Genomic DNA, 15837 nt, shown 5'->3' on the forward strand with positions numbered 1-15837 from the left:
TTTGTACACTATTACAAATTACACTTTCAACATCGGTTATTTAAAGCATTCTACATCAGCTCTAAAATCGATGTTGAAAGTGACGATATTGAATGTATCATCGTTAACATCGGTTTTCAAAAACCGATGTTAACATAAATATGATAACATCGGTTTTCTAAATAACTGATGTTAAACACAAAGAACTACAACAAAAAAAGTGTATGCATGACGAAAGTTGACATTGGTTTTGTAGTAAAACCGATGTTAACGTTATATATTAACATCGATTCTCTAGAAGAATCGATGTTAATATATGACATTAACATCGATTTCAGTAGAAAATTGATTTCAGTAGAAAATCGATGTCAACGTTGATGATGCATATACTTATTTGTTGTACGTCTTTGTATATAACATCGACTATTCACAGAAAACCGATGTTAATGTACAACTTTAACATCAGTTATCTATAGATAACCGATGTTAACATTTGTACGTTAACATCGGTTATGTATAGATAGTCGATGTTAACTTATGTACATTAACATCGGTTATCTATAAATAACCGATGTTAATATACAAACGTTAACATCAGTTATGTACGAATAACTGATGTTAATGTACAAAAGTTAACATCGGTTTTGTGTATGACCGATGTTAAGGTTCATGTCGACATCGGTTTTTGTAAATAACCGATGTTGTTTACCATATTAACATCGGTTTTTGTTAATAACCGATGTTGTTTTCAAGTATTTTTTTATATATATACTTTTTGTTTTTACAGTAAACCCAAAATTGTACCTGTCAAATGCAATTTCAAGCCCAATTCACAGCAAATAAACATTTTATTATGCTTTCAAGCAATTTTAATGATAATAAACATCAAATAATTTATTTATCATAAAGAAAAATCATCAAATGAATTCAATGTTCATATTACATAGAAAATGTCAAAAATGTTAAACCAAAGTAAACTAAAGCTAAAGATAATGTCCCTAAATCCTAGGCCTGATCTCTAACTCGGAGATAAAATTGGGTCCACTAAATCCGCAATGCCTTTAATCTCTCTGGCTCCAACGGTCTAGGATCGTTAAAATACTGCATGATGAAATAAATCATAATAAGTTAATAATGTAATACAAATTATAAATAAATCGATTTTGTTTGAAATAAACTTACCACTTCCCAATTATTCCTAAAAATTCCAAAAATGATGGTGGACATCCAGTGCATCACATAGTAACCGCACTCAGTACTTCCTTTTTGTTTATTACACTAAATACATAATGAAATTTGGATATTAATTAAACAACTAGTGTACAGACACATAAAGATATATATTTAAGTGGAATTTTTATGTAAATGACGTACCTTGACGACAATCCACCTAGCAGGAGCCTTTGATTTAGGCTGTGGAGCATCATCAAGACCTTTTAAAGCACTGTTCCAAATGAGTAACAATTAAAAACTGGTGTTGTACGTTGAGGTATTTCAATGCAAATGTATTGAAAAGAACACTAACCTATTAATAATCCCCTTAAGGTAGTTGTCTGGCCTGTTATGCAATGAACAAAACCAGACAACTAGGTGTTCCTTGGGCAGGATGACCACCATCTGCCAGTGTCCGCTGCAGTGGAGATTAATATGGGTTAATACATTAGTAAACATTAATTAAATTCAGTTATTTCGTGACTTACCCATTTAGGTAGGCTCCAAGATAGACATCGCGTTTTGAACTCTGCATCCAACTCTTTATGTAACTTTCAGACTCAAACTGTGATTGCCCAAACCTCTGAATGGACTGTGGCTCAAGGAATCCATAGATATCAGGATTAGCCGCTCGCATACATGTTTCAGTGAGATGCCTGTTTATGTTAAGTCAAAGTTAAATATTTATGAATTGAAAGCAATAACTTAGGTAATTAAAAGTAATATAAAATGACTTATAGAATCCACAACTGTAACACTGATATGCTGAGACATTGACCTCGAACACGGTGGCATCCCATCTAACCTGATAAGGCCTCAAGAAAAGCTCTGGGATGGTCAATGTCATCAGATAAAGCGGATCATCGACCTCCGGATCGGGCTTTGGAGGTGGTTTTGCCGGAGACACAACTACCTGTTCATGAAACAAAGTTAAATAACCTAATTTAAGGCACGCTTAATGAATTAATTTAAAAAGAAGAAACATATAGTAAGGACAATAAGTACCTACTGTGATAAAGACTTGACCAGATGTGTCGGCCAAGCAAGAAAGGTGTGAAGTGCCTGCTCCACTAAGGAAACCTCATCAGTGGGTACAGGAACTGGAGCATCTGCATCTGTAACCTCCTCCACACTCACCTTTACTTGGCCAAGCAACAAAGGAGTGTTATAAACAACAGTGGATCCCTCATAAACTCTCCCCATGGCAACCAGGCGGGTAGGATCTGCTTCTATGTACAAGCCGCACCTATCAGAGTCACCTGTCTCAAGATCGTTTCCTGAGGGATCAACACAACTCCCCTTTGTGCTCACTCGAGGACCGGAGGGACCAACCAGAGGGTCAGGAGGCACTGCAAGTCCCTGAGATTGCATCTGCGACTGAAGCTGGAACTGCATCTGGCTGAAGGATGCCATGACCTGCCGCGTCACTCTCTCTATGATGGACTCCTCTTGTTGGTCCCTGATTTACTGGGTTAGCTGCTGCAATTCGTCAGGAGGCAGGGAGGAAGAGCTGCGGGACGTCCGTCGAGTCGATCCAAAGTATTGCTTGATGGTGACAACGTTATCAGCTTCTTCTTCATCTTGATGGAGTCGATGTTAATCAATTCTCCTTCATCATGATCATTACGATTAGCATGAACGTCATCAACTACTTCTTCTCCGACAACGTTAGGAGTAAATTGAGCGGTCAAAGGACTAACATAGGTGTCCATGTATGAATCATCATCTTCTACATTAACACCAATTGTTTTGCCCTGCAGAACCACGCACCACCTTTCATCACAAGGGTCTTGCACGTAAAATACTTGTCTAGCTTGTTCTGCCATGATGAAAGGGTCGTTGTGGTAACCAAGTTTCTTTAGGTCTACCAGCGTAAATCCTATATCATCGGTGCACACACCGTTGTTGCTGTCAACCCATTTACATTTGAAAACATATACCGTAAATTTCACATATTTAAGCTCCCAAATTTCATCAATGAACCCAAAGTAAGGGATGGAAGCTACACATGGATTGGCATCATTGACACTTGCAAAGTGTTGAGATTCAGCCCTTAGGGTGACCCCGCTGTTCTGCATTGTACTTTTGTCATCTTGTGCTTTTGTGTAAAATGAATACTTGTTTATGTCGTATCCTTGCCAAGTTATAACATTTCTTTTAGGCCCATCTGCTAGCTTTCTTAATGTTTATGAAGCATTGCCATCTGCAAAGATTGTATCTTTAAACCAATCACAGAAAGTCTTGTTATGCTTTTTCGACACCTAATTCTTTGACATTTTTGGATTATTCTGTTTGACTAAAGCTTCATGCTTAAGTATGTATGGCAAAACTTCATTACTGTTGTTCAAGACATACAAGTGAGCTTGTAACAAATGTTCTACACTTGGAGTGATCACATGCAGTCCTCTTGAACCCTTACCACCCACTCTGTCATCATGCCGAGACTCAGGAAGGCCAACAGGTTTAGCCTTCTCTAAGTATTCTGAACAAAATTCAATGGCTTCTTCTGCAATGTACCTCTCAACAATAGATGCTTCTGGATGATATCGATTCTTTGTATACCCTTTCAAGATCTTCATGTATCGCTTAACCGGGTACATCCACCGTTGATAAACAAGACCACATCATTTGATTTCTCTGACCAGATGCACAATCAAGTGAATCATGATGTCAAAGAAAGCAGGGGGAAAATACATCTCCAACTGACACAGTATAATTGCGGCCTCATTTTACAACTCATCAAACTTGACAAGATTAATGACTTTGCTACATATAGCATGGAAGAAAAAGCACAGGCGAGTTATCGCTAACCTGACTTTGTTTGGCAAGATGTCTCATATAGTGATATGAACCCTCATGGAACAAGGGCTGACTTAGGATCGTCTAGGATTAAACCTTGATGGAAAATGCGGAAATTGATTAAGGTAAGGATGGAAAATAAGGTGGTTAATTTCGTGGGTCTTAATCAGGTGGTTCTTGGCATAAAATGGATGAATGGGATGGTAAAATGTAGGTTAAGTGGTGGCTGGACAGAAATATAGAAATGGCAATAACTGAAGCTACAGGGCTCCAAATGAGGTAATTCCAAAACGAGGTGAAAGGTCTCGTTTTGAAATTCAATTTAGGCTCAAGAATCACTTAATTTGAGTGCGTAAAACGGGAGTTATGGCCACGAGATAATTCTGGGCAGAGGTGGATTTTCTGGAATTGTGGTTTGAAAGAACAAGGGTGAGGATGAAAGGAAGGAAAGAATCACTCTTTCCAGCGAGGGCAACACACAAAGGTTGTGAAAGTCCTTTGATACAGCCAGGGTGTTCTTGAATCACTCAAGAATTTAGGAGAATCACTCTCACTAAGATAAAAGAGATAAACTCTAATTTTCTGAATAAAACTCAACTTGTGTTTATTGATAAAATGGTTCAGCTTATATAGAAGCTTTACAGCAGATTTTAGTAATGACCCACTAACCTAGAATTAAAATAACTTAATGCCATTAACCTAGGGAATTAAAAAAAACTTAATGGCTGAGTGTAACTGAAATTGTGGCAACCAAAAGTCACCCCCAACAGCCAACAAGTCAGCCACCATTTGGTCTCCCAAAAGGCTGATGCCTAGGTTGCCAATTGGGCCCTTATTACAACTTGAACTAAACCTAACTAAAGCCTTTTTAGTTGATTAACCCAAAACATATTTTTGGTTAGCCAACTTTACAAGGATTGGGCCATTATTTAGACAAACTAAACACTCTAAAATTGAGACAAAGTGGTGTCATTTAGTCCTCCTCCATTTGGGCCATGATACCACTCACAACCTTGGACTTTTCTCCTTGAAACTTGGGCTTGTATTCAAATAGTATGGACAACACTTGTTGAAGAGCTTCCTTGGCTTTCCTTGCTCTAGCCCTTGTCATAGGTCCTCCAAGTCCTTCAAGTGGATCCTTGCCCTTGCTCTTGAACATGTCCTCATCATTCTCTCCCTCTTGAGAAGGATTTGTCCTCAAATCGGATTCTCCATCTGCATCAAAAAGAGATAAATCAGAGACATTGAAGGTGGAACTAACATTATACTCACCGGGCAGCTCAACTTTGTAAGCATTGTCATTGATTCTTTCAAGCACTTGAAATGGTCCATCTCCCCTTGGTTGAAGCTTTGATTTCCTTTGTTCCGGAAACCTTTCTTTTCTCATGTGCACCCAAACCCAATCTCCGGGTTCTAAGACAACCTTCTTTCTCCCTTTGTTGGCTTGTTTAGCATAACTTTTATTTTTCCTCTCAATTTGATCTTTGACTCTCTCATGAAGCTTCTTCACATAATCTGCCTTTGCTTGACCTTCTTTATGATTAAAAACAGAAACATTAGGCATAGGCAAAAGATCAAGAGGAGTTAGTGGATTAAAACCATAAAAAACTTCAAAAGGAGAACAATTAGTGGTGCCATGAACAGCTCTATTGTAAGCAAATTCAACATGGGGTAAACAAGCTTCCCAAGTTTTTAAGTTATTCCTCAAAACTGTCCTAAGCAAAGTTCCCAAAGTCCTATTAACAACTTCCGTTTGCCCATCGGTTTGTGGGTGACAAGTGGTTGAAAATAACAATTTAGTGCCCAACTTGCTCCACAAAGTCCTCCAAAAATGCAAATCATCAAGCCTAGGTATAGGATGCCTATATTTAATGGTGATGTTATTAAGGGCTCTACAATCAGAACACATGCGCCATGTCCCATCCTTTTTAGGGACCAAAATCACTGGGACAGCACAAGGACTCATACTATCTCTTACCCAACCTTTGCTAATGAGTTCATCCACTTGTCTTTGAATCTCTTTGGTTTCTTGTGAATTACTTCTATAGGCTGGCCTATTGGGCAAAGAAGCTCCCGGAATGAGATCAATTTGATGCTCAATTCCCCTCAAAGGTGGTAGTCCACTTGGCACATTTGGTGGAAACATGTCATGAAAATCCTGCAAAAGAGTTTTAACACTAGAAGGCACTTCAAAATCATCAAAAGTGTTAGTGGTCAAAATCTGATTTTTGCAAAACAAGATATAGAGTGACTGTTTAGCACGAAACAACCTCTTGACCTCACTTTTTGTGGCTAAATAGCTCTCCCTCACTTCAAGTGTTTCACTCTTCTTTTGTTCACTCTTTTTCCTCTCAAGTGTTTCCCTCTTTTTCTCACTCTCAAGTGTTTTGCTCACCTTTTCTTTTTCTCTTTTCTCTTGAAGAAGTTTTTCTCTCATTTTCTTTTGATCCTCACACACTTCTTGTGGACTCAATGGCTTGAGCACAATCTTTTTGTCTTGGTGCATGAAAGAGATCTTGTTGGTGTAACCGTCATGATTGGCTCTTTTATCAAATTGCCATGGTCTCCCCAACAGTAAGTGACTGGCCTCCATAGGAACAACATCACAAAGTACCTTATCATTGTATTTCCCAATGGAAACGTCCACTTCAACTTGCTGCCTCACTTGCACCTCCCCATCCTTACTAAGCCATTGAAGTTTGTATGGCCTAGGATGTGGTTTAGTAGCTAAATTTAGCTTTGACAATAATCTAGCACTAGCCACATTGGTGCAACTACCTCCATCAATGATCACCATGCACACCTTGCCATTGATTAAACATCTAGTGTGAAAGATGTTTTCTCTTTGGCTCTCCTCCTCATGCTTCAATTGACCTCCAAGTAACCGCCTAATCATCAACAAATCTCCCTCCGGAGTCTCCTCTTCCTCTACGTACTCACTCTCCTCTTCCTCTTCAACATCAGATTCACTTATATATTCTCCATCTCTAAGAACCATGGACCTTTTGTTAGGGCACTCATAAGCATAGTGTCCTAGGCCTTGGCACTTGAAACACTTCACATCTCTACTCCTTTTAGAGGGTTCCTCTTGGGACTTTGAGCGAGTTTTTGATGGGATAGGTGTGGAACTACTAGAAGTAGCAGCCCCATCTTTCTTACCTTTGTCTTTCCAACCAGAAGAATCAAAGTTGGTAAAACTCCTCTTAGCCACTCCCTTCCTTTTTAATTGTTGCTTCACTTGGATTGCTTTGTGAAGCAAATCATCCATTTCAACAAACTCCTGCAGCTCAACAATATCACGGATATCATTAGTCAAACCATTAAGAAATCGAGCCATAGTTACCTCCTCATCTTCTTCAATATTTGCTTGAATCATGAGCACATCCATTTCCTTGAAATACTCCTCAACCCCCTTGTTGCCTTGGGTTAGTTTTTGGAGCTTGAATTTCAAGTCCCTTGAGTAACTAGCCGGCACATACCGCTTCCTCATGATCTTTTTCATCTCCGTCCATGTATCAACCATTGGCTCTTCATTTCTTGCTCTCTCCTTTTGTAGCTTGTTTCACCACACAAGAGCATAGTCGGAAAACTCCGTGGCGGCAAGCTTCACCTTCTGGTCCTCCTCATAGTTGTTGCATGAGAAAACATGCTCTATTTTCATCTCCCACTCCAAGTAGGCCTCCGGATCATTCTTTCCTTTAAATGGAGGAATGTTGAGTTTAATACCATCAATTCGGTTTTGTCTAGGAACACCATCATTCCCTCTTCTCCTCCTTTCTTCTTCATTATGATCTCTATTCTCCATTTGATCCAACCTCTCATGGAGCGCATCATCTTGTTGTTTCATTAACCTCTCCAAATGTTGCATCAAAGCTTGCATTTGGAATTGCGAAAGCCCCACTCCATCATTAGGATTAGTACCTGACATCTCAAACAAACAAATCAAACGTAACAAGACAATTATAGTTGTTGTTTGAATACCTCACCCACTCAAGTGTATCACACAATTATGGCTTTTCTCTAATGAAACACTCTTGCCTTTTACCACTCTAATTCCCCTTGAGTTCTTAGGCAATTCAAGAGATTATGGCCACAACAAAGAACAATTCACCAATATGTGTAAGGTAAGGCTAGAGAGACAAGGAAAAGGTTAACCAAGAAAAAGGCTAACAATGTTTTTAGGCACAAATGAAGGAAATAAAATTCAGAATTTAGGAATTCAAGTAACAATCCTTCACGCAACCAATATATTACCTTAAAGAGATTTTTTTTAAAGTTCTTCAAGCATGAACCATTCAGCCCAATTTTTTTTTTTTTTTTAATTTTGATTATACGAAATTCTGCTTCTTTTTTTTTTTTTTTTTATAACAAAGAGATCAAAAGGCTTAACTTTTGCAATGGTTCAGCCTAAAAAAATATATATGAATAAGAAGGTAATATAAATGGCAAAGAGAATAAAGAAGGATGTTACCCAATATTTCCAGCAAAGGAAGTGTTGATCCTAGAACCGGAGCTCTGATACCAAATGATATGAACCCTCATGGAACAAGGGCTGACTTAGGATCGTCTAGGATTAAACCTTGATGGAAAATGCGGAAATTGATTAAGGTAAGGATGGAAAATAAGGTGGTTAATTTCGTGGGTCTTAATCAGGTGGTTCTTGGCATAAAATGGATGAATGGGATGGTAAAATGTAGGTTAAGTGGTGGCTGGACAGAAATATAGAAATGGCAATAACTGAAGCTACAGGGCTCCAAATGAGGTAATTCCAAAACGAGGTGAAAGGTCTCGTTTTGAAATTCAATTTAGGCTCAAGAATCACTTAATTTGAGTGCGTAAAACGGGAGTTATGACCACGAGATAATTCTGGGCAGAGGTGGATTTTCTGGAATTGTGGTTTGAAAGAACAAGGGTGAGGATGAAAGGAAGGAAAGAATCACTCTTTCCAGCGAGGGCAACACACAAAGGTTGTGAAAGTCCTTTGATACAGCCAGGGTGTTCTTGAATCACTCAAGAATTTAGGAGAATCACTCTCACTAAGATAAAAGAGATAAACTCTAATTTTCTGAATAAAACTCAACTTGTGTTTATTGATAAAATGGTTCAGCTTATATAGAAGCTTTACAACAGATTTTAGTAATGACCCACTAACCTAGAATTAAAATAACTTAATGCCATTAACCTAGGGAATTAAAAAAAACTTAATGGCTGAGTGTAACTGAAATTGTGGCAACCAAAAGTCACCCCCAACAGCCAACAAGTCAGCCACCATTTGGTCTCCCAAAAGGCTGATGCCTAGGTTGCCAATTGGGCCCTTATTACAACTTGAACTAAACCTAACTAAAGCCCTTTTAGTTGATTAACCCAAAACATATTTTTGGTCAGCCAACTTTACAAGGATTGGGCCATTATTTAGACAAACTAAACACTCTAAAATTGAGACAAAGTGGTGTCATTTAGTCCTCCTCCATTTGGGCCATGATACCACTCACAACCTTGGACTTTTCTCCTTGAAACTTGGGCTTGTATTCAAATAGTATGGACAGCACTTGTTGAAGAGCTTCCTTGGCTTTCCTTGCTCTAGCCCTTGTCATAGGTCCTCCAAGTCCTTCAAGTGGATCCTTGCCCTTACTCTTGAACATGTCCTCATCATTATAGCCACGGCTAACAATTGTTGTATGAGCACGTGACAATCGTGAGACTTTAACCCTACAAGCTTAAGCTCCTTCAACTGCACAAGGCTCTTAATATTTGAAGGGTATCCTTGTGGAACCTTCACCCGACGAAGACACTGACAAAAACTTATCTTCTCCTTCTTGGACAAAGTATGGCAAGTTGGGGGCAAGTAAATTTTCTTCCTATCAGACCTTGGATGCAACTGTGATCGTATACCCATATCAGCTAGATCTGGACGAGTATTCAAGCCATCCTTCGTCTTACCTTGAATGTTAAGGAGCGTCCCAATCACACTGTCACAAACATTTTTCTCCACATGCATAACATCAATACAATGTCTAACGTTAAGATCAGACCAGTACGGAAGATCAAAGAAAATGAACCTCTTCTTCCATATGCAACTCTGACTTTTATCCTTCTTTTGGGTCTTCCCAAATATAGTATTCAGGTGTTGAACCCGCTGATATACCTGCTCACCAATCAACGGTATCGGCACAATATCATGCTCTTGACTTCCATTAAAAGCTTTTTTCAGTCGTCTGTAAGGATGATTGGGTGTTAGAAAGCGGCGATGCCTATTGTAGACTATTTTTCTCCCATGTTTAAGTTGTATGTAACTTGTGTTTTCTTCAGAGATGGGGCATGCATGATGACCCTTAACACTGTAACCGTTGAGATTCCCATATGCTAGAAAGTCATTAATGGTACAAAAAAGCATTGCACTATTTTCAAAGGTCTCCTTGCGAAACGCAACCCCCTCGTCCCACAACTTTCTCATATCTTCAACCAACGGACTTAGATAAACATCAATGTCATTTCCTGGCTTTCTTGGGCCTGATATCATCATAGGCAACATCATGTATTTTCGCTTCATGCACAACCAAGGAGGCAAATTGTAAATTACTAGCAGAACTGGCCATGAACTGTGTTGAGTGCTTAAGGTGCCATATGGATTCATTCCATCACTGGCTAGTCCAAGTCTAAGATTTCTTGGCTCTTTCCCAAAATCCGGATACAAATCATCAATCTTCTTCCACTGCAAGCAATCAGCCGGATGACGAACCATTCCATCAGAAATCCTTCCATTTGCATGCCATGTAAGGTCTTTTGCGTCACCCTCATTAGAAAAAAGACGCTTAAACCTTGGAATGATTGGAAGATACCACAAAACCTTCGCTGGGGGGCCCTTGTTGGAGTTTTCATCAGAACTACTTTCTTCTTCATCCTTCACTTTGTACCGTGAAGTCCCACAGATAGGGCATTTGGACATTTCTTGGAATTCATGCTTGTACAGTATGCAATCGTTGGGGCAAACATGAATCTTCTGATACTCTATACCCATCAGATACAATATCTTTTTCTCCTTATAGTAACTTTTAGGCAACATGTTGTCCTCTGGAAGCAGATTGTGCACTACCTCAAGCAGTGAGGTGAAACTTTTGTCACTCCACCCATACCTGGCCTTCACATTAACCAGACTTAACATAGCAGACAACAGGGTTAAGGAATTCTTGCACCCTGCATACAAAGGCTTCTTAGAATCACTCTGCAATCCTTCATAGACAGGGGCATGTGCTTGCTGGAAAGACTCTTGTCCAAGGTCACGAATCATGTCCTATAACCGATCTCCCATTTCTACATCAAACAGTTCAGATTGGGACCCACTCTGCATGTCTATGACTTCACCATGCCATATCCACGTCGTGTAATTCTTCTCAATCCCATCACACAATAGATTGTCCCGTATGTCATCGAGTAATTGTCGTCTTCCATTCAAGCAGTTGATGCAAGGACAATAATATTTTCCTTCTTCATTCGGTCGACCTCTTTCTGAAGCAAATTGCAAGAACTGTTCGACGCCATCCTCATATTCTGGGCTCATGCGACTTTCATTCATCCAACTTCGATCCATCTAAGCAATTCCATGCATGAAAATCTCACTTTTTTTATTTATAGGAGTGGCCCTATCCCATTTAGGAAAATTGTCTTTTATGTTAGCTTCAAACGTTAGGGTTACCATTATTTACAAAAATTTGACTAAATTTCGGCAACATTTCGCATTGGTCTCCAAGTACACGACATGACATCGGTGAAATGAATTCCCAATAATCAAGTATGCACTCAGAGAACAACTTGAAATGCATTGAACCGAAATTTAATCAAATTAATGAAAATAATAATAACCTTCACGAATGAATCTAACATAAAAATACCAGTCTCCCCAAACTGTCCAAACGGACAATTCAAGACTAAATACAATGACTAATGCAAACTGTCCGCAAGAGTCATTGCATTCAGTCTCAAACGGGAATCTAAGGTTCACTCAACATGAACAACAATTGTTTATATAGCAAATTACACTGATCACATACAAGAACATACAAAAGGTAAAATTCAATTACAGCCAAATATAGACATCATCAGTTGTTTATGTAACTAATTTAAAATGCTGGGTTTGAAGGATGCTTATGCTTTATTATTGTAGTTGGGTATATGTGTGTGTGTGTGTGTGTATCATGAGGGTGCGTGTGTATCATGGGGATGTGTGTAGTTGTCATGCTAGTAAAATTTGAGGGCAAACTAGTGATCAATGTTGTTTTTTGTGATGACAAATTATGGAAATCTATCCACTATTGCTTTAAGTCTGAAGGACCCTGTTAGTGTGAAGGAGAGGAGGGAACGTTTTCTGCAGGGTTAGGGCTTAGCTGATTCTACAAACCAACTATCTTGTGCCTCTCAGCAAGGATGAAATCCTCACCTTATGACTGCCCTTGAGCTTCCTGTGAGTGATTGGGAGGACAAATGGATTGATGTGTACTTCGACATAAGTTCAAACTTGCTAGACATTTGTAATGCATTTAGCTCTGAGCTTTGACGTCTGAACCAGGGAAACCTTCCTCTTAAGTGTGCACTGCACAATTTAGACTGTTTTTTTTTGTTTTGCTCAGCGAAAATAGATAATATAGTTCTAGTAACCCTAGCATTGAGAAATGTAGTTCTATGTTAGATAATCTTGTGGGCTCACTAGATCTTGCTAAGGTTAAAAATTCTGGCAAAGGAAAGGTTTTGATGCAAGCAATGTATGGAGTTAAGGTGGAGACTGTATTTATTTGTAGGGTGTTTACTGTAGCATTCTCTGGCTCGTCAAAGAAGTTATCAGACTTGAATGTGGCGGATATACATTCATGGGCTCTACATTTTAGAAGGTTGCAGAATCTTGTAAATGAGGAAATTAGAGTAAGATTTTCTGTTGGTAAATTTACTGTATTGAATGAGTTGGAAGCGGTTGATGCCTCTATGAAGATATTATATCCTACTATCTAGGATGGTGTAGATACCGTTGAGATAGAATGGCTTCTGAAGACTGTTGAGGAATTACGTGCGGGTATCGAGAAGCTTTCACAAGGAAATGATCTTCTTGCAAAGGGAGTAGATAGGTTTTTTGAAGCCGTTATGACTAGTCGCGATACTTTGCTCAGCTCTGTGATCGTTCCCCATGCCGTAGCAGCTAGTTCACTAATTTTGTGTGTGTGTGTGTGTGTGTGTGTGTGTGTGTGTGTGTGTGTGTGTGTGTGTGTGTGTGTGTGTGTGTGTGTGTGTGTGTGTGTGGGCCTGTGGGTCTGTATGTGTGTGTGTGTGTGTGTCTGTGGTTGTGGTTGTGTGTGTGTGTGTGGGGGTGTGTGTGTGTCAACAGCACAACCTGCATTTCAAAGATAGCTTTAGGGGAGGACTATTGACAGATACTCATTAGATGTTAGATAAAGTTAGTTAAACAAATACAGCAATTTATCTACCAAACAATGGTATTGGGCTTGCAAATTCATTATTTGTGATTTACTTTCCAAATTTTTCAATAAATACTACTTTCATGGCATTGCAATTTATGCTGTACTTAGCAACAACTGATGAGTATAAATCAAACAGTTCTACAAGTATACCAGTAATGCATACACAAACAATTTGAGAGTAGTTTTCGAATAAAACATATAAATACCTGAGTTTGAGGCTTCAGCACAATTCACTTTCCAGCAATGACCGCAAGACCAGTTTTAATTAATTTCGAAACAGCAATGACCTCTGGCTTCTCAACAATGCCTATCACCACAGGATAATTTCAATGTCAACAGAAGCACAATAAATCTTATCATAATAATAATAGGAAGAATTTTATAGCTTTATATCAACTTAAGTGAACTCAAAAACATCAATGACTGTTCACTATAGCTAAAATCACATTAGTATGGTAAGATTACACATTCAATGGGAGGATTAGGCAAAATGCAGGTATATAGTATTTTCACAAGGGAAATAGTATGTAGAATAGATATTTTATTTTGCTCGGCAATAAGAGAATATATATAAATAAGCACAAGATCTACAAAGACTACAAACATAGCATATACACCCAACAAGCTCTCTAAACAGAGAGTTTACAATATCCTCTTAAAACTTGGCCAATACCAAGTCCATGCACGATATAATTTTTGCAACAAATAAGCACAAAAAAATTCGAATCTTTGCCTATGAAGACCATGATTGGACGCATAAGAGAAGATACAAATGCATCAACAAAGCAATATTTCCATAACAAAACAGGCATGCTCCCGCAGTCTGCCACTGCAAGAAAGAAACAGAGAATTCCTTGTTGTATGCCTTCACTTATGCCATAATTGCTCTCGGTCAGGTTAAGCTCCATCAAAAAATAACTTTGTTTCTAAGTAACCATATGTTCCAAATAAATGCGGTCCATCCTACATGCTACCATGAATTGGCATTGGTGCTGGTGCCCTTAGTTCCCCTAATGATATGGCTAAAACAATCATTTCCTTATTCACTTGTTTCTCAAACTAAAAAACATATAGCATTATAAATGTAAATATACAAATTATAATGAATACTTCAACAAAGAATTTGTCTTTGCATTTTACACATATTTGTCAATTACTTTTTCTGTCTTGTTGAATTTTATTTCCATCTCTTTAATTTCAAGTGTACCCATACGTGTGTGTGCTCACAGCTAGTGTACAACTGTATATTACAAAATGGTGGTCCAGTGCTCAATGCTTCCAAGTTCCACCATTGTGTGGTTTGAGGAGGTTCCTCTCAAACTTACCCATGTGAGTAGACTTTGGTTGTTAAAAGTTGGAATTAGTACTAGTATGTCATTTTGTGTAGATATTTCTTGGACAGTCTAAATATGAAATTATTTTGCCTTCACTCTCCAGTCACCTTCAATGGCACAACAGCTAAAGGAGCCTTTATCAAAATTCTATCTATATATAGATATATGACAACTGACTTTAAGTTAATGCCAAGCAGTGGTAATATAATTTTCTTATGTTCTCTCATTATAGAATTGATTATTAAGATGAGGAGTTATTATCTACAACTCCACAAAAGCATGCCTAATTATCAGAAGGCAATCATTCGTATTTTTACTTTTATAAAGTTTCTAATTATTTTTACTTCCTCTCTTACTTAAAAATCAATTAGTCATTATTTTTAATCAAATAGATTGTCTCTCAATATATCAATACTCAACAATTTTAAAGCTAATTAGTCATTGGGGAGGCATTGTTGGACCCCCTTAAAGCAGCTGGTCCTGTTCAGATAATTTCACAATGATTAATCATTAATGAACTTTGGTAGTTTGGTGAGGTGTAGGAATTTGGTGAAGGGGGCCTTCCTGATGAAAGATGCAAAGGTTAGTCTATATGAATGAGGTAAATGACAGCGATGCATGACCCTGAAATTTAAATCAGCAAAGAGCATTTTGGTATGAGTGTGAGGACAAATGATTCTGTGAAAAATGCCAAGATCAATTAAAAATTTAATTGTGTTAGGAACCCCTCTGAAAGATTGGGAAGCAATCGCAACAATTCAGATAGTGGCCTAATATCTGAATTTAATGACTGGCTTGCTGCAATGGAGGTTGATGACATTCCTTGTGTGGGTAAGCCCTTCACTTGGGTCAGGCCAAATGGATCTTGTAAAAGCAAATTGGACAGAGTGTGTGTTTCTGATGGCTGGTTGTCCAAGTGGCCTGATAGCTCCCAATTTAATCTTGAGAGGAATTACTCTGACCACTGTCCTATTATCATGCACTCTAAATGCATTGATTGGTGCCCTAAACCTTTTAAGGTTTATGATGGTTGGTTAATGAACAAATAG

At 38.4% G+C, this 15837-nt stretch overlaps 1 pseudogene; it reads left to right on the top strand.

The window, feature by feature from the left end:
• The first annotated feature begins 12427 nt into the window (after positions 1 to 12427).
• LOC114405060 lies at positions 12428 to 15837 on the top strand (annotated as a pseudogene).

The sequence above is a fragment of the Glycine soja genome, chromosome 3, assembly GCF_004193775.1.
Source record: "Glycine soja cultivar W05 chromosome 3, ASM419377v2, whole genome shotgun sequence".
Taxonomy (NCBI): domain Eukaryota; kingdom Viridiplantae; phylum Streptophyta; class Magnoliopsida; order Fabales; family Fabaceae; genus Glycine; species Glycine soja.